Source organism: Apaloderma vittatum, unplaced genomic scaffold (assembly GCF_000703405.1).
Source record: "Apaloderma vittatum isolate BGI_N311 unplaced genomic scaffold, ASM70340v1 scaffold415, whole genome shotgun sequence".
Taxonomy (NCBI): domain Eukaryota; kingdom Metazoa; phylum Chordata; class Aves; order Trogoniformes; family Trogonidae; genus Apaloderma; species Apaloderma vittatum.
In genome coordinates this window covers 93,027-111,356 of record NW_009717431.1, presented here as the reverse complement: position 1 = coordinate 111,356, position 18,330 = coordinate 93,027, and the positions used below count along the sequence as shown (strand labels likewise).

Here is an 18,330-nt window from a genome sequence, read left to right as displayed (position 1 = left end):
TTAACACAATTCAGGGAGCTAAAATTACCTTCAACCAAACATCCCAAGATAAAAACTGTGAAAAATATCGAACATGTCTCACAGAACTTTGGCTGGATGATCAAACATTGATCTCCAAGGTGCTAGTTTTTAATGTCGGTTGAGAGGAGGCAGAATAGAAGAGAAACGAGAAAGAACACTCAGGTGCGCACACCAGAGCAATTAAACAGTCAGCCAAATAAGCTGTCAACCAAAGTCGATAACCCATAGCCTATTTTAAATGAGCACTTGAAACCCAGTAGTCACCATATGCTGTATGTCACCAGTGTGCTCCGGGCCTTGCCTGTACAGGAGTATTTTCAGCGCAAGTCTTGAGTTTTAGAGATCCTCTGCTCAGTCTCTGATGTATTAGGACAGATATATCTGCCTCAGGAATGGGCCTAATTGGGTAAAAATGGTAAGAAAAAGTAGAACTGGGATTATCATTTGCTGTGGATAGCACTCTAAACCCAGTAAGTAAATCAGTGCATTTTCTATGTTCTTTTTTTGCTGTTACAAACTTTGTAATTTCCATGCAATTAGTCTAATCTAGTTGAAAGTCACCAAGTTAGGTAATAAATCTGGGTAAAAAAATATCTTTTTTTTATTTCAGTCCTTTTCCACCAAGCCAAAACATACAACTTTGCCTGAGCTGTATTTGTAAACTTAGACGAAGAGCTGAGAAATTCCTCATCCCATACCAATGTGAACTGCCTGGGAGAACAATTGCCATGTTATAAGTGGTTTCTGCCATAATTCCCCAACAAAATTGAAAAAAATAAGTAAAATCCAATAAATAGAAATGTGAGGCACTGGTTAGGTTAGAACAAGTTCACTAATTGTCATCAGAATGACTACCATCACAGTTAGGAGTATGACAGAACACAAGTTTATTTCTTTTATTCCTTATTTGTTACCAGTTTTTATGAGAATATCTATTGAAGGTGCTTTCCACACATAGCATGGAGTGCAATTAAAGGAGATTGCTTAGATGTTACATCAGCACCATGAGATCTGTATATAGAAAAAAGCTGTGCAGCTGAAAATGGGATATCCACACTAAGGAAAAGTAGTTTGGGAAGCTCAACTACTACTAATTTGCAGAAACACTCAAAAGTTTTTCACTAAAGAACAAAACTAATGTTTGAAGAAACACCATGTTAAAAGATACATTAGAGTCAGAGCAATGTTTGAGATGGATGTGGGCTGACCTTGGACTTTACAGCAGAATTCAGAGAAATTAAGAAGAACATTTATCTGGACTGAGAGAATTCAGAGGAGTTAAGAGGACTGATTATTGGACTAAAGAATTCAAGAAACTGAAATGTGAAGAAGAGCTGAAAGCTTTTGAAAATAAAGATACAGGATTATGCACTGCAAATTAAAGGGGAAAATTGTATAGAGCAGTTCTGGAATTAACTGACTGAGGAACTGCCTCACAGGTAGTAGTTTTGAATAAACAGAACATCTGAAAGCCTTGGAAGGAGAAACCTTTATGTCACAAATCACAGAAATAAAGTAAAGGTTGCCAAAACTTAAGATGACCTAGGATTTACAAGGAAAGTAAAGCATATCATAAAAGGAACATTGTGTGAACAATAGGAAAAGAAAAAAAGAAGTCATCCAAAAGGAGAGTAGAGAAATTAGTGTTGAGGATAGCCCAAAAAGGACTGAAGTTCATGTGGAACAAAGCCACAGCAATCACTCGTGCAAATGAAGATATAAACCGGAAAGGTACCACACGGAAGCAGGACATGGTCATGTTAAGTGAAAAGGCAGCTGAATCATCAACATTCTAGGGGACCAAGAGAAAAATGCGAGAAAAAAACAACTTGGTTTTATGGTCAAAGAAAGCCAATATAAAGCCTTTCTACAACCAGTGACCATGTGTCCTACATCGGTTCCAGCAATTATACTGCAGTGATGGAAACTGGGAAGCATACAAGCCCCAGAGTCGTAGGAACAAGACAAAGCTTTGTGGCACACGCTACCAAGTGTGTGCTGCCCACCTTTGGCCAGGCTTTAGCACATCTAACCAAGTAACCCCATATAGGAATATGAAATTCATGTGTTCCTTCTATAGTCAACAAGGAAAGACGGGCGCTTCCAGCATCATAACATTAGTCTCTTGCAACAACTGTTTGAGTTACTCCACTGACTGCACAAGCAGCAAGGACCCTGTGCTTCAACATTTTTCTGATATGTACACACCCACAGGCAGGACAAAGCTATGCCCTTGAACTAATGAACAAAATCTGTTATAAATTAGGCATCACCCACTGGAGGTGCCAGAAAGGAAGAAAATTCTGGCTTGATTAGTCAATCATGGCTGGAAAAGACATTTTGTTTCAGATGTCCCTTGTGAGGCATTTTTAGAGAACGAGGCCATGATGAGGCCATCTGGAATACAATATGCAGTCCCGGATGGGGGACTGCAGATGCAAGGAAGATTAATTCAGTCTGTAACAGGACTACAATAATCAAGGAAACGAAGAATTTATCTTCCTAAATGAGATTAAAAGATGCTGGCTTGCTTAGCTTAAGAGAATAAAGGTTGTGGGGATTCTGACTGCTTTTTGTAAACTCATCAGTCTAAGTTTCTATACACTTGGCAGCGGCTAAGTTATTTAAACTAAAAGACACTGTTGCTAGAATAACAAATGGATAGGCATTAGTCTTAATAAATTTAGCCTGAATATTAGACAAAGGTTGCAAATCCGCAGAGGACTAGAATAGTTTTTATTAGGGGGCAGCTCCACTGCTTAGCTACATTGATGCTGAAGTCCAATGGGTTTATCGTTTGGATTTACAACACAGCTGCCTGCCATAGCAAGGAGTGGGATTCACAGGGTCTTTTCTAGTCTACTGCACCTTTGTCCTCGAGTGTTTTCCTTTGTGAACTGAACGTTTCTCTAGCTTTGCTCTGTATTCAGCGCATTTACACATATAACACCAGGTTTTCAAAAAACTTCATGCCTCATGGAGGCAAAAGCCAAACTTTCAGAAGTGGTCTGCAGGGCTATTCTTGGACACAACTGCCTCACCATGCCAACTCTTCAGCAGATGATGACTTTTCTTTCTTATCATACACTCCTTCAGGGATCACCTTCTATGCCAGAAGTGAAAATAAAGGCTTACTGAGGGCTTACACTGAAAAAAAAATATAAGCCAGAGGAAAGAGGTCCTTGTTTCCCCAATGTTTCACAAAAGTAAAGGGAGTCAGCTGAAAGCCAGCCAGCTCCAGGCTGAGTCTGGCTGAGGCAAAATTGACTCTGTCTGGTTGTTTGCAAAGAGAAGAAGGAGGAGCAGGGAGAGAAAGCAAAGCAGTAACAAAGGCTGAGAGGAGATACTGTGAGTTAGAATATACTCAGATTTGATGCAGTTATATCCAGACAAAGACATAGAAACACTGTCTAAAATAGAACATAAAAAGTAATTTGTTTTCTAAATACGACCTTGTAACCACATTTTTAGGTAAGCATCAGCTTCTCTGTGACAGTGTCTCCTATGTAAGCTGGCAGTCCCCACCCATCACTCTGTGAGCATTGTTTATAAAAAACGTGTGTATCTTGGGTGACATATTAGAAACCTAACAGCTTTTCCACCAGCTGAAAGGGTTTGAGAATTGTGTGTCTTTGGCAAGAGTCATCTTTTAAGGATGAATCCAAAGGGGTGATGCACATGTGGCAGCATGAGTCCTAAAGGGTTTTCTTAACAGATGAAACCAAGCTCCTTTATACAAGAACATAGGATTTGGCTCAAGCATCTTTAGGCAGTTGAGGCCCACAATAAACCCCACTGATGTGATCTTTTAATTTTCCTTTCTGCATGGCATTTTTCTCTTCGTGGGGTCCTGGTGCATAAGGCTCCCAGGCACTATTGTAATTCAAGGGAATGAATAACATCTCAGGAGTAAATTTCTGTTTATTTGAGGGAGTGATCATCCTTGCAGTACTTGTATATGCCACAACTCCACATGGCATCTACATTTCTAGTTCCACTATTAGTGTCATCATTGACATTATTTTTATTTTTCCCAAAGGGCAAAATATATTCCACTTGCCTTGATCTCAGCAGGCTTTTAAGAAGGTAGGAGCACAAGTAGCTCCTCAGCACTCTCAGGCCATTCATTCTCTAGATTTAATCATGGAAGGGTTTTTTGTGCTCAACCTGAGGGAGCAGGACTGTATTCATTACATGTTCACCTTTGTTTTTTTCATATCTAGAAAAGCAGTGGTCTGCACAGCTTAATACACAGAGTAACTTACAGTAACCTAGTGAGTGGGCCCTGACAGTGAATGTCATTGAGAAATACTGCTGCATGTAGCTGAAGAGCTGATAAATGAGCACGTTTTCTGTCCTGATCCAATTTTCTGTTCTGACTCCTACCAGCAGTTCTTGCCAGCAGCCAGGAGGTGGCAGCCTCTGCAATTACTATAGAAACAGCCAATCGTATTTTTTCCCCACTTTCAGGGGAATTGAAAAATGCCTTTAAAAAACGAGTTCTGGGAGAGGAGAGAAATTAACATTGGTGTTACGAAAAGGTTCAGGCTGGAGGGATTTTACGCATACACATAGCTCTTTAATTTGGAAATTCCTGTTCATCCTCACAACAAGTGGAATAATAATAAAACGGTTCTATCAACTCTGTTTTGATACCATAATATTTCCCAGTGAGATTACTAGATTTTAATCCTCTTTTGAAAGAAATGCTGTGCATCTCATTCATAGAGTAATGCTTTTCAGTTTTAAGCCTGGGAAGCAAATTCTAGCTTAAAGCTCTGTTTTGTCCGTTGTGTTTTGAAGTTCAGGACAGTTTTTGTAGTGATTATTTGAAGAAAGTCTTTTAGCAACACATGAACAATGGAAATGAACCTTAGAGGGAATCCCTTTATATATTTAAATGTTTGGACCACTGTGTTTAAGCAACACTACAACAACAGAAATACACATTACCAGAGATGTAGAAGTTGTTGGAGTTTTACGAAATGCATGGTTTCTGTTCAGTGATTTTCTGATTGAAGCATGAAGAGAAGCCTTACCTCAAGCTTTTGTTTCTGCACCTACATCACATTAACATTAAATCACCAAACTGAGTTGGGGTATAAGGGCTCTGTCTTGGCAGATTAACCACTTGAGAGGTGCTGCTTTGACATCTTCCTTCCTATTCGAAGACCACTCAAGCATCTCAACCTGCTGTGCTGATGCTGCTTCACATCTCTCAGGCAATCCCTTACCACAGAACTTAGACGTTCTCAAAATGTCTTTTCTTAGACTAGAAATGCAAAGGAGTCACCATCAGTTCTACTATATATTTAAAATACTGTTGGAGACAGCCACAAAGCTAGCTGAAGATGAACGCTGCAGAAGTCCATTTGGAGGACTGTTTCCAATAGCTGCAATTGGAATTAGGGATTTGTAAGAATACACCAGTGAAGAGGTGGTATAGATTGCAATTACACAGCAGCAGACTGCTGAGTCACATGTAGCAGGAACATTTTAGGCTGCTGCACAATTTAGGAGCTTTTGTCCTGTAAAGAATACATCAAGGTTTTCAATTCTAAACTTCTAACAGACCCACGGTCACTCAACAGTGATAAATAGTGACAATTAAAATGTTGTACAGTTTAAAGATCTCCCTGTTTGGTTTTCATTTTTCTTTTCATTTCCACTTCTACAGTCCTCACACTCCCATTCACTCTCACCTCAATGACCTGACTCCAGGCCCCGTTCAGTGGCAGCCTTTCTCCTCAGTGAGGCAAATGTGGGCTGACCTCTGCCAAGGCTTTTCTAGGGAAGATTGGCTATTCAGAGTATCCCACTACAGCCCAAAGCTTTCACAAAATGCCAAACCTAAGGAATAGTCAGGCTTCTCTGGTAATTACCTTCAGCTACATGGAGCAGTGAGACACCTCTAAGGTGGCTCTTACTGTGCCAGGACACGCAGGGGACAGTCCTCTTCAACTAGGCAACAAACATCTCACGAAATGTTAACCAGCTTTCTGCAGGATCTTCAGGCAGTTCTGATGATGTTACCTCGAGTCACCAGACCTGCAGATTAATTTTTAATTAAGAACATGGTGGATTATTAAGATGCTCAAAGAGAATCCTTTTAGCACTGCTTATCAAGAGAAAAAAAATATAGATTCTACAAATACAGGAATTACTGATTGAAATGTTTATGGCATGAGATAGATGTATCAGATGAGTTGATGGTGGTCTTCTTGCTGGCATAGAAAACTAGTTTTTAAAAAAGGTGTTATTTTGAGTTGTCTAAATTAGTTATGAATACCTAGATTTTCACACAAGACAGATCTAGAGAACCTAAAAACTGACACAGCACCTTGTGCCAGCTCTTGAGTTGCATTTTTGTTAGCTAGCAAATAGCAATTAGAACCAACTTCCTGTATCTAATCTGCTGGAAAATATGGGCTTTGAAATCATGCCAGAGTGGTAGGAAGTGTTTCTGTACCTTCCGATAGTGCCTAGTTTTATCACCACAAGCAGTTAGCACAGGCTATGATGAGGTTTAAATAGTATAGATCTCCCACTGCCTGCAACGACAGATTTTTCTTTTTCCTCCTACTGCTCTGTATTAAATTACACTTTAACATATTTTAAAATATCCATGTTCAGTTATTTTTTCCTACAGCTCTAACAGGTAAATTGAGAGGGAACAAGGCTGTAGCTTTGCTAATTACTTCAAGCCATTTACTGGAGCTAGGTACCAGAGTACACCAAGACTTTTCCCTACTAAAGCAGGTTACAGAAGGATATTTTAACAAGGTTTGATTCAAAATGTACTTGACATCCTTACCTCTACGAACAACTCCCTTGATTTCCACTGAAACTTGAGACTAGTGCAGAGGCATCCAACATTACTCTTGAGCTGCCAAGTAGCGTGAAGTTTAGCCTCTTACTCACCTCAAATATACTCATGCATGGGGACAGTCAGAGTTCATTTTGGACTGGCAGAATGGAATGGATGTTTGTTAAGATTCGAAGCTGGAGCTAAAAACTGTGATGAAAGAACCCTTCTAACAATCAGAGACTTGTCTAAAGCCTTGAAGCATATTTCTTATCACTAATGACAATCAACACAGCTCTTCAGTGTCCTTCCATATGTATGTTCCAGTAGTATGTTCCGCTCAATAAATAGACCTCAGTAGCGTATCCCTACTCTTAAAGCATAAAATGTTATGACAGGAAGCTTTAGAAAAGGACCAGTAAATTAAATGTCAATTTTGTGTGGGGGATACATTCGAAGAGAACACTGTGGAAACACAAGGAAAAGAAAAGCCCATAAACCAAGTCATAAACAGAGGTCAGAAACCACAAGCTAAGGACAAATTAGACTAATCAGACTAATTAGATTAAAAGTTCGCTTGAATTTAAAATTCTGCTCCTAGAAACATTTTTGAATGACAGCAAGAATGAAGGCTGGAAGGAATCAGAAGGCAAGTAACAGTAAGAAATGGATACAGATTCTTCTAGAGTAGTGCCTTTGGGGCTGGCCTCCAAATTTTAATTTTGTGGGGGTATTCTCTAAGAAGTATTTCCCATTTCTTTCAAAGTTTATGATTAAAAAGAGTCCCCCTGAAGTTTCTTCCTAAGATCAAAGTCATAAACATAAACCACCACCGTTCTCAACCGCAAATCTATTATTTTTCCTTCATTTTCTGACAGGTTCCAGGGCCCCAAATTCTGCCCAATACTTATATTTCCCATAAACTAATAAAGTCTCGCTCTTCACAGTGAGAGACAATTAGGTTATAGCATGTAAATCTCTTTTTCTAGACGCCAGAAAACAGTTTATCTACCAGGCTCCCAGGGCTTTTCACATTCCCTTGGTGGGAAGAAAGTAGGTGTCAAATGATTTCAGCACCCAGGACTGAAGGATCATTCCCTAGAGAAGGGAAGAAACCAAATTATCAAAAGAGTAAATGAAAAATAATTAATTTTAACATTGCATGTTTACCAGGAAGTTTCGTGTTTTGGTTTGGTTTGGGGTGGTTTTATTTCTTCTTCCCAGAGAGCTGTGTCTGAAAGCAAATTAATTACTTATAAGCAGTAATTAGCTTTCAGAGCAATGTCACTTGCCAAATACTACAGTTGAAAAAAGAAATCAAGTGTGTTAAGGTTAGACTGAAGAGCTCATTACACGCAGAGTGGTCATCCCTGATGCTTTGCAGAACTCTTCAAATTCACTTGGTGTGGCAGTGGCACCCAGAGTTATACTAAATGCTTCTGGTGTTGGGTTACCTTAAAACTGAGGGCCAGTGATACGGAACGAAGTTCCCTCATCTTGTCTGTGTGTCCCCGTGTCATCTAAAGGTGAAGTAGTCAATATAGTCCTGACTATATGTTCTTCTGACACCAGCTTTGCAAAGCCACTATTGTAGGCTGCCTGTGCTGGAAAATGTCTTTCTCTGACCTAACTGGGGTATTTCATGCCATTTCAAGTCCTTGCCTTGCCGCACAGTCCAGAAACCAGATGAGCACCCTTCCTTCTTCATTCAGCTGTTCTTAGCTGGTGGAAGAACCACACTTTGCTTTAAGCCAGAACATTTTTTTACTTCTGATTTCTATCCAATTTTCTAATTCAATGGAAACTACAGACAACGTTGAGCAGTATGTCTTAGGGAACACTTGCAAAAACATGTTTTTAAAAAACAGCAGCCTACAGAATCTTAGGAGTCCTGAAAGAACTGGCTGAGCAGATTCCTAGCTTCCTACTCCAAGCTAAATTAAAAATACATACTAATGTGCTAAGCTGATGTTTATTTTAAATAGGTCTCTGAATTTTGGAATAATTGTGAAGTTGAAAAAAATGCTTGTCTGTACCAACATCCAAGAGGTCAAGCATAGAATGAGGAAAAGAGAGGTTGTACAAATGTTCAGCTACTGGAAAACTAAATCATGGGAGTATAAATAATGGAAGTCAACACGATTTTATGAAAAAAACGTTAAATGAAACACAATTTCTTTGGTAAAGGCAATTGAGTGGATATATTTGGATAGTAAGACATAACAAGTACCACTTCATAGGAATTGTCATTACAAAACTACTGTGCTACAGTATCAAAAGCAGTTAGTAAATGGGTTGAAAATTACTAAAAGCCACCTCAAAAAGTACTAAACATTGGGCTATTTCCATTATAAAAGAGTCTTTTCAGAGGGCTATATCTGTGTAGCCCAGTGATTGATACAGTTCTCAGCATTAATCAGGCTTCAACAGTGTCCTAAAAGGAAACATGAAATTATTACTGATAAAATGAGCTTAAAAGGATTAGCAACATTGTTAAATGTTGATAAATAAATACCTAGTACCTCTCCTAACCTGTGCCTATTCAGTCAATATATATTTTCCCACAGACCCCTAGAAGCATAAAATCTGTGAAGGTGTTTTGCAGACCACACTGAGAAAATGGAAAGGGGGAAGTGAAGGAGGGATCGTGCTCTGGAAAGCAGAAACTTAGGAAAGGTCTGTGACTGAAAGTGAGTCTGGCTGAGCAAATCAACGTGAGCTCCCAGCAGCATGCTGCAACAAAGACGACAATAGTATTGGTAGAACCATGGAAAAAGCAGAATGATGATTTTGCCACACCTAAAAGTTAGATGTCTCTTTAGCATGTAAATGTCTGAAGCATTTTTGTCCTCAATATCTCTGTGAGACAGTGGAGAGAAGCAGATACTGTAGGAGAGCTATTCCTCTGTTGATTCTCAGAAAAAAATCACTGCAGAATGAGGAATTTCTTGCTTTGAAGAAATCTCTGCTCATTGAATGAAGGCAGGAAGGTGACGGGCTTAGACTTGGACAATGACACTCTAGACATATAAGTAAGGGAACGTCTGCCTTAGCCTCAGCTGAAAAGGATATTAATATTTGCAAGCTGCTGTGAAAATAATACATTAGAGACTAAATATTTTTAGTAATTATATGAATAACTATGACAAATAGCATCAAGAAGGAAAACTGAATTTTGAGATAATACAGGGCAATATTCTTACTGTGAGCCAAATCTTTGAATGCCACAAAGAAATACTAAGGGTACTGAATCCTCTAACAGTTTCCTTAATGACAAAGATAGCTTAAAAGACCCATTTCCCAAACAAAGTTTATTTTCAATTTCCAAGCGTTATTTTCACCAGTCTGGCTCTCAGGATGGCAACAAATTTGTTCCAGCAGAGCTGATGGGGCCATGAACTGCTGTATGGCAGCAAAAGCCTTTCCCAACTGAAAAAAAGGGCTGTAGAAGTACAGTATAATGCAGAGCAGTTAAGGAAGCAAATGAAATTCCAGTATAGCTCTGAAATAGCACAGAAGAGAGTAGAGTTGATTCTAGTATGACAGATGTTCTTACGACATGGAAGAAAGGTTTTGAAATTTCTCTTGACCAAAAGGTAGAGTCTCTCTCATCTACACGACTCTGGAGCCAAGAGTAAACACCCGGAATAGCAACATAAGGAACATACAACAGTGAGTTTCCTATCTGCTTGTAGGAGCAATTCCTTTCACAAAAATATATCCATGCTTTATTTTCTTTGGATTTAATCCCAGCAGTCAGATGGAGAGGAAGTGTTGCTCTTCCTTCATAGTAAAGCTTAACCAGTACATTGAGAGATCCATTCTCCATCCTTTCCTTGTTCAAACACTAGTCAGCAGAGGCAGTGGCCGTGAGATGAAGATCAAGTACGGCTACATCTAGCAAAGCCTCATGTGACCACAATCATGCAGCAAACAACATTTCAGCTCTCTAGCACACTACTGCTTGTGCCTCTACCCAGGCAAATCCAAAGAACCACAATTCAACCCAGAGAAAAAAAAAATCAACAACACTACAACAACTACCAAAACAGCTCTGCAGAGAACTCTATTAGGAGGTAGAGGATACTTGAGTAATATATTAGCAGAAATGGAAGCAAAATTCTCTCTTTATTCAAGTAATTTGCATAATGACTTTTTTTGCACTAGTTATTTAGTATATTCACTACAGTTGGTTATGGCAGAGCAGAGCATTTTAGTTTAAATGAACTTCCACTGTATTGCTTTGAAAATAGTTTATAGGGATTTTCTCACAATGTTCTCAGTAAGATGGCATTGATTGGGGAGGAAAAAATGAACCACCAATAGCCACTTAAATATCTTTACCCAACATAAGATTTTACAGAGTAAATATCAGAGATATTTTTTACTAAAAAGGAGGGACTATTTCACACAGAAAACCCACAACTGCATTAAGTTTATTTCCTGTACTACACTTGCAATTTTTCAGCTAGCTTACCAAATCTTTCCAATCAATCTCCCAGTTGATGTTTCAACATGTGTTAAATCGATTTAAGAGACAAGAAGAGCAGAATAGAAAGTCATATACGCATTGGACTTGGACATGTTTATAAGGATCAAATTCAACAAGTGCAGGAGCCTAGATGTGGACCAGAGTAGTCAGTAGGCAGAAGCCTATAGTTTAACAATGATACAGCAATAAGACTAATACCAGGATTACTATCGTGACAAACAAGTACAAACCTAGAGAGGAAAAGTCAGCTGTGCCACAGGAGTGTGGTAAATCAAAGCAAACTCTTCTGAGAGAGGAGTATCTTAACTCTCAAGAGAGAGCATTTAGTTAAACGGTTATTTTAAGACTGCAATTACAAGGGGAAGGGGAGTTTAATTTTTCTTCCACCCAACTAATTATTAAGAAAAAATGTCAAAAGGTGACAGTAAATGTTAATTTAAAAGTTCCTAGAGCAGAACAAAACATTAAAGAGCAAAGTACTGTAAATAGTCTAGCCTTTGCTATTTGGTTGGGAAATTGCCTTTGCTTAGCTATTCAACTCTAATTAAAATTCACTTGTATATTAAAATGATCTGCAATTAATATAAGATTCCAAAGTCCTGATTTCTACATTTTTCTTCCTAGGTTATTTTACTTCTTTACTCAGAGAAACTAATGCAACTTTCTCTTCCCAGTCCATTTAAGTCGAGTCTAAGCTATATCCAGTCTCCACTAATTTCTTCGTTTCCACAGATGAACCTGTGGGGCTAGAAATTTTGAGCATCAAACAATCATTCATTAGAATGACAGCTTCGAGCTGCAAGCCTGATGAGCCCACCTTGTGTGGCCTGCAGTAATGGTATTGCTCCTTTACTACACATTCACATAACCTTTTTTTTTCTGCAAAACATTTTGCTCATTACCAGTACCTCAGTTGAAGCCTCTGCTCCTTTCATTTCACCATTATCATAAAATTCTTTTTAATTATGTTGAGTCACTTCTTGAGCCAACCCAAGGCTCGTACAGCTGTCACTTCTTTTTTATCCCATGTGTTCATCATACGAAAGGCCTGTCACATTGAAATAATGTTCTTGCCACTATCTCCATTATATGGAAGAACTCCAACAGGACATAGAATTTTGCAGTGGGTAAGGCCTCAGGCATAAGACACATCAACAGCATATCTTTGCTGACCCTCCCAGAAAAGTAGGCATTTTAAAATCCTTAATGCGTCTCTGAAGAATGCAGCTTGCCTGCACCCTTGGCAGCTTGGAAACAGAAGATCCCTTTAAACAAACCGCAGAAAACCGTAGAATAAATATAATTAACTAGCCATTTCTCCTTACCATAATGTAATAGCATTCCTGAAAGCCAGACTCTGTTAGCATTATGAAGAGATGTTGAGACAAGGATGACTGTCCTGGGGATTACTGCAGTGGGAAGCAAAGCTAAAACTGGTACATCGTGCAGCACAATCAGGATGCTGCCAAAGCACACATCCCTACACATTCCTGCCATTCTGTTTGTAACATGAAAAAGACTTACCTAGTTAATTAGCTAAATGTTTGACTCTTTTCCTCTAGCTGTTTGTACCGATGCACATTCTTAAACAGGCTTGTGGGTTCAATGAGTCTGTAAGCGACACTCGTTTTAAAGTTAAACCAAAATAAGATTGTTTATACAAAGAAATAAAACCAAAATAGTGCTCTCAGGTAATGATCAGCATCAAATCCTGCACCACAAGGATCCTATCATGAACCAGTATCAGTTGATAGAATTTAATCATTTATTGAAATATCTTTCATTATTCTTACTTGTTCTTTCTTGTCAATTTACTGTTTTTATTATAGTTTCTGCCCATGGATGCAAGTGAGCGTGAGTAGGGGACATCCATAGGTGGGCCGTTAACTGACAGAGTGACTCACATAGCTCCAAAGTGTCCCTAAACATATACGCAAAAAAAAAAATGCATAATCTATCATAACAACACAAAGATCCGCAGGGCAGAAACTAACATGCATTAATGCTTAAAACTGTGAGTTACTGCAGAGATTATCCAGTAATGTCTTTAAATCTAAACCACATTTTGCTTTTTTTATGAGCCAATTGATAAACAGATTATGCATGTGGTCTACAGAGAAGTACTGTAAATAGGACAGTTATTAATTTTAACAATAGGAAAAACATTTTCTTTCCACCACACTTTTTCTCGTTCCTGTTTTCTTTAAATAGTCAGATATGTCCCTGGCCCAATCATCCCCCCACCCCTCCCCGGTTTCTATTTAAAACTCTGCCAGCAAGCTAAGAGGTCCCTTGGTTCAAATATTGCAATTCAAAACTGTGCCTTGCTCAGCAGAGACCATGACACAACTGGATGGGAAGAAGAGTGCACACAAGCTTGAACAAAGCTACACTATTACCCTCTGCAACAGTGAAAAGTTTCCACACCTGGCAGGAGACACTGTTGCATACTGCCCCAATCTTTGGTTCCACAAGGGATGATTATTTTTATTTATTTTGGGGTAGGATATTAGAGATGCATGGAGAGATGTTATAAAACAAATCATCTTCTCTCATCGTTGAAGTACTGTCATTGGGCAATCACTGAGAATGCATGGAGCATCTGGTTGCCCTTTATTTGTAATAGATAACACACTCTCATCCTCCATTATTAGTGTAATTTTCAGTAATAATTAGATGCTGTTTCACTCCAGAAGACATGCATTCACATACATCAGGTCTAGCCTGAAGTCTGTCTGAAGTCTTGAACTACCAGGGAAAAACATAAATGAACTTATTCCATATTCAATGCATATTTGTTTCCTATTTTATTAAGGCCTATAGATGTATTAATCATATATTAAATCAACTTTGCACAACAAGTGAAACATTTATTTTTTGGCAGATATCAGTATTTGCTAATAACAGCATTTAAAAATAATTTATATCATACCAGTTATGATAGGAGTCAAGTGAGGTGTGGTTACAGAACTCACAGAATGGTTGAGGTTTGAAAGGACTTCTGGATATCACCTGGTTCAATGCCCCTGCTCAAGAACCTAAAGCAGGTTGCCCAGGTCAGTGTCCAGATGGCTTCTGAACACATCTAAGGACGGAATCACCAAAACATATATGGACAACATACGTGTCATCTACAGCTGCTCTATTTTATCCCTCATAAGATGACTTCAGTTAGACTATAAAATATTGCCCTAAAATATACAGACCTTGTTTTTAAAAGTATATCCCTGCAAGTGCTTGTTCACGAACTACAATCCACAGAACAACAGCAAATACGTTGCAGATGCTTAGCAGATACCTCAAAACCACCTACTAATATTTGCAATGGAAAGATCATGATTGGTTGTCTGTGAGAAACATACTGAATTGACAATATTTCCTCACATTTTTGTACCGATGTTTTTCCTGTGGAAGTGCTGTTTTCCTCCTGGAGAAGCACAGTAGTAAAGTAAAAAGGGAGCAGAGTTCTGCCTGTATTTCACATTCAAAAATATTGCAGTAAATCTCTGTCTAGGCATTCAGAATGGGATACTAGTGTCACTTCAGTGGTATTTCCAACAGAACAAGTCTCTCTCTCTTTCTGTCATTCAAGCATTACTTATTAAGAGGTATTTCCAAAGTTATTCTGCTGACCACTAATACCTTGATGGTCGCTACTACAATTTTATTATTCTCATGGTAGCACTGAAATGCTATCCATTGAAATATTCCTTACAAGAACATCGAGAACAGATTTACTTTCCCATGTTTGAAAAGGCTGACATTTCCAGAGACCAGCACTGCTCATTTGCAAAATTGAGACTGATTTCAAAAGGTCTATACGCAACTCAAGGCTCCCGCAGGATAGCAGAGATGACAGTAAGCAGCGTAGCCTTGACTAATAAGATGACACTTCTTTATGGTAGGACACCCTCCAGCTGCTGGAAAGCATTGAAGGGAGACCGAAACAGTACCAGAGAGACAGCCAGCTCTTAAGCTGCTTCATTTCTGCTGAAGAACTAGAGTAGGAACCTTTGTGGATCCACTAATATACAAAAAAGTGTACAACTTTTCATCCAGCTTTTCTGACTTTTGGCACGCTTATCTATTAATTATTTCATGCTGTATCAACCTACCAAAACTCTTTTCACCTCACACCACTTATGACAGATGCAAGACTAGATGATACCAAACACCTTTGAAAGGATACACCTTATATTTTTATGGATCTGTAAATACATGAGGGATATTTTTACTGTGACAGATACAAATTATAAGAAAAAAAAGAGATTCCAGGCAGAGATAATATATTTTATCATTTGATCCCTTTGTGAAGAGCAGATAGCGAGGCTCAGCTAAGTCCATGATAGGCACAAGAGCTCTGAGTGCTTGGTTCCCCCACCATTAACATCAGCATTGTGCACTGCTGGAGTCACCCAGCAGTATGAATTTGATCTGACTCAGACGTGGGCACATGATTGCAATTCTCTCACATTAGTCAGACTCTATGGAGCTGTACCCTTTTATACTGGCTCTGTGCTGGAGGAAGGAGAAGGGGCACTGAGCTGACTCAGTAAAGATTTCTGAACAAAGATCCACCAGAAGCTCAACCTGCTACAACCTATAGCTCTGGCATTTTGGAGTGGACTTCATGAACCTTCAGTACAGCAGCAAGCTATTGGCATATCGATAATACTATTAACTTAATCTGTTACTGAGCTTTGAGAGAGAGGTTTTTAGCACATGCAGAGCAGAAAGCAGTGCCAGGACAGAAGAGAGGTCACCAGTCTTAGAGAGGAGCAGGACAACCAAGCATCTAAAAGCTACTAGGAATAGAGTGGTCTGACAAAAGTGGTTATAGGTGAAATAAGCGTTTCTATTTGTAACTGACAATCATAGCATGACATTGTGATTCCCTTCATCTTTTCATCCCTCTCTGATATCTAAACCTGATGATGAGAATATGATTTTCTGACTGCAGTTGGAGAGCTCAAAGTTGCAGTCCCCAATAACCAGCATTCCTTCTAATGCAGTGATCCAGAACTACCACATCATCTCTTCCAGCCGAACCATTTTCCCCAATATGGTGTTTTCTTGTTGCCACCACAGTAACATCTAGCTGAAGACCTGAACTTTCCAACATGGACACACAGTATGTGGTCAATATGCCAAAACCTTTTAGAGTCCTGTTCACCCTTAGTCTACCTCATTTTGCCACAGTGAGACTCTTCACTCATGTCAACAACACTGATTTCAAGAGAAATATGTGAACATATACTAGGAGAAAAAAATTGGAACTGGTCTTTCTTTCTCATTCCCCCTCCTCCACAGCACTGCTGAGATGTTTATTACTTTGGTGCCTATTTGCTGTCTTGTATAGTATAAATTTGGACTGAAGTGACTCCTACAGTTTAACAAATATAAAATATTTTTGAAGTTATGCTTGGTCAGATACAAAGTCTGGAAAACATCAGCCCAAAGTTATCATAAGTGAAATGAAATAAAACCATAATTCAGTCATTCATCATTACTCGATGCAGTGGAAAGTACTGCTTCCAAAGCCTGAATTTACTGCCTTTTTTTGTCTGCTGAAGACCATAAATTGTTGATCAGATGAACTTTTCTGAAGTGTAAAATACATTGAGTCAAGTTCAATTTGGTTAGGCAATAGCAACACTTACTGGAATCAGAGAGAGAAATAGATCAAAATTCATAAATCGGTTGCACTGACATTGACGACTTGTCATACAAGGACTGAAAATCTTCAATTGAAATGGTTAACTGGAAGATTAAGTCTGTACCCAGTGGATCTGGATCCTTCAAAAGCATGAAATGATTTGGAAAATTGAGGGGACACATTTTTCCCAGGTACTTAGGTAGCCATTTGTCTACCTCATTATGCAGCTAAATAACTCTGAAAATGAAATCTTCAGTTGTACTCTCAAAGGAGACAGATTTCTAGAGGTGCACAGATGTCTGGGAGGTTGACAAAGTGCCTGGCTGTTTAGCTCACAATAAAATCAATGAGACTTAAGAGTCTCATATAAAACCATGTCGATCTGCCTAATTAAAAAAACACAGTCCCTAAGATCATGTGTCTTGTTAAAATCAGCGAGGTTGGTGCTCCTGCAAGCTCTCAAGGTTATGCTTTGGCTCTCCATGACATAGCCCCCAGGCAGCTAGCAGGAGAACCTGATCTGTGGGAGCGAGGATGCTCAGGTGTCACGGCTGAACGAGCCCCCAGGCACAGCTGGGCTGTCAGGACCAAGGTCTTGCAACAGCGGGAACAGATGGTCTTTAGAAAAGCTGACATGAAAACAGACCAGTCCAGATCTTCACAGAGACACCTCAATCATATTTGCACTATTCAAAGCAAGCCGTGGGTTTGCTTGGACAGTTTGAGAAGGTGTTTTTCTTTAAATAGCAACTAAGGATGAGAGTTGCCACTTCCAATTTAATCACCCTTCTTTAATATAGCCTGCTGCTTTGCAGCTGGGTAATTAACCTTGGTACTCATTCAGACTTCAAAACACACAGCTCCCATTGCTGTCAATTAGCTGACAATGTCGAGTGTGTGTTGATGGAAGGGGTTTTTGTGACCCCAGTTGTATGGCATTTGGGAAACTTCAGCAGCTAATACAATCATCTTGCTGGAGAAAGTCGTTCACAAACTACTCCAAAAATTTTAGTGTGGGAAGTGAGATTGTGATTTTGTCGCTGGATTGAATTTGCTAAACAAAACAGATGTACATTAAAGTTTACCCTACTTCCTGTTCTTACTGCAACGCTGCTTTCTAAAAGATCCCTCCAGATAATTGGCAAACTTTCTTTTTATCTTGCTTTGTGCAGCTCTAAAAGAAAGGAAGATGCCTTGATCTCAGCAAGTGCATTCAGAAGCTACCATACTTTTTAATACTAATGTAAGGCTGGAGGCAGGGTTATAAATGATTGTTACAAAATATTTTTTTATGTATGAGGCAGTGCAATAAAGACCGCAATATCAAAGTGGGCCACAGTATGGGAAGGGTCAGTG

The 18,330-nt window shown here is 39.0% G+C and overlaps 1 protein-coding gene across 1 annotated transcript in view; it reads left to right on the top strand.

Moving 5' to 3' along the window:
* Nucleotides 1-18,330, top strand: part of BEGAIN (brain-enriched guanylate kinase-associated) — a 73,851-nt gene that overhangs the window by 47,357 nt on the left and 8,164 nt on the right. The window lies entirely within an intron of this gene.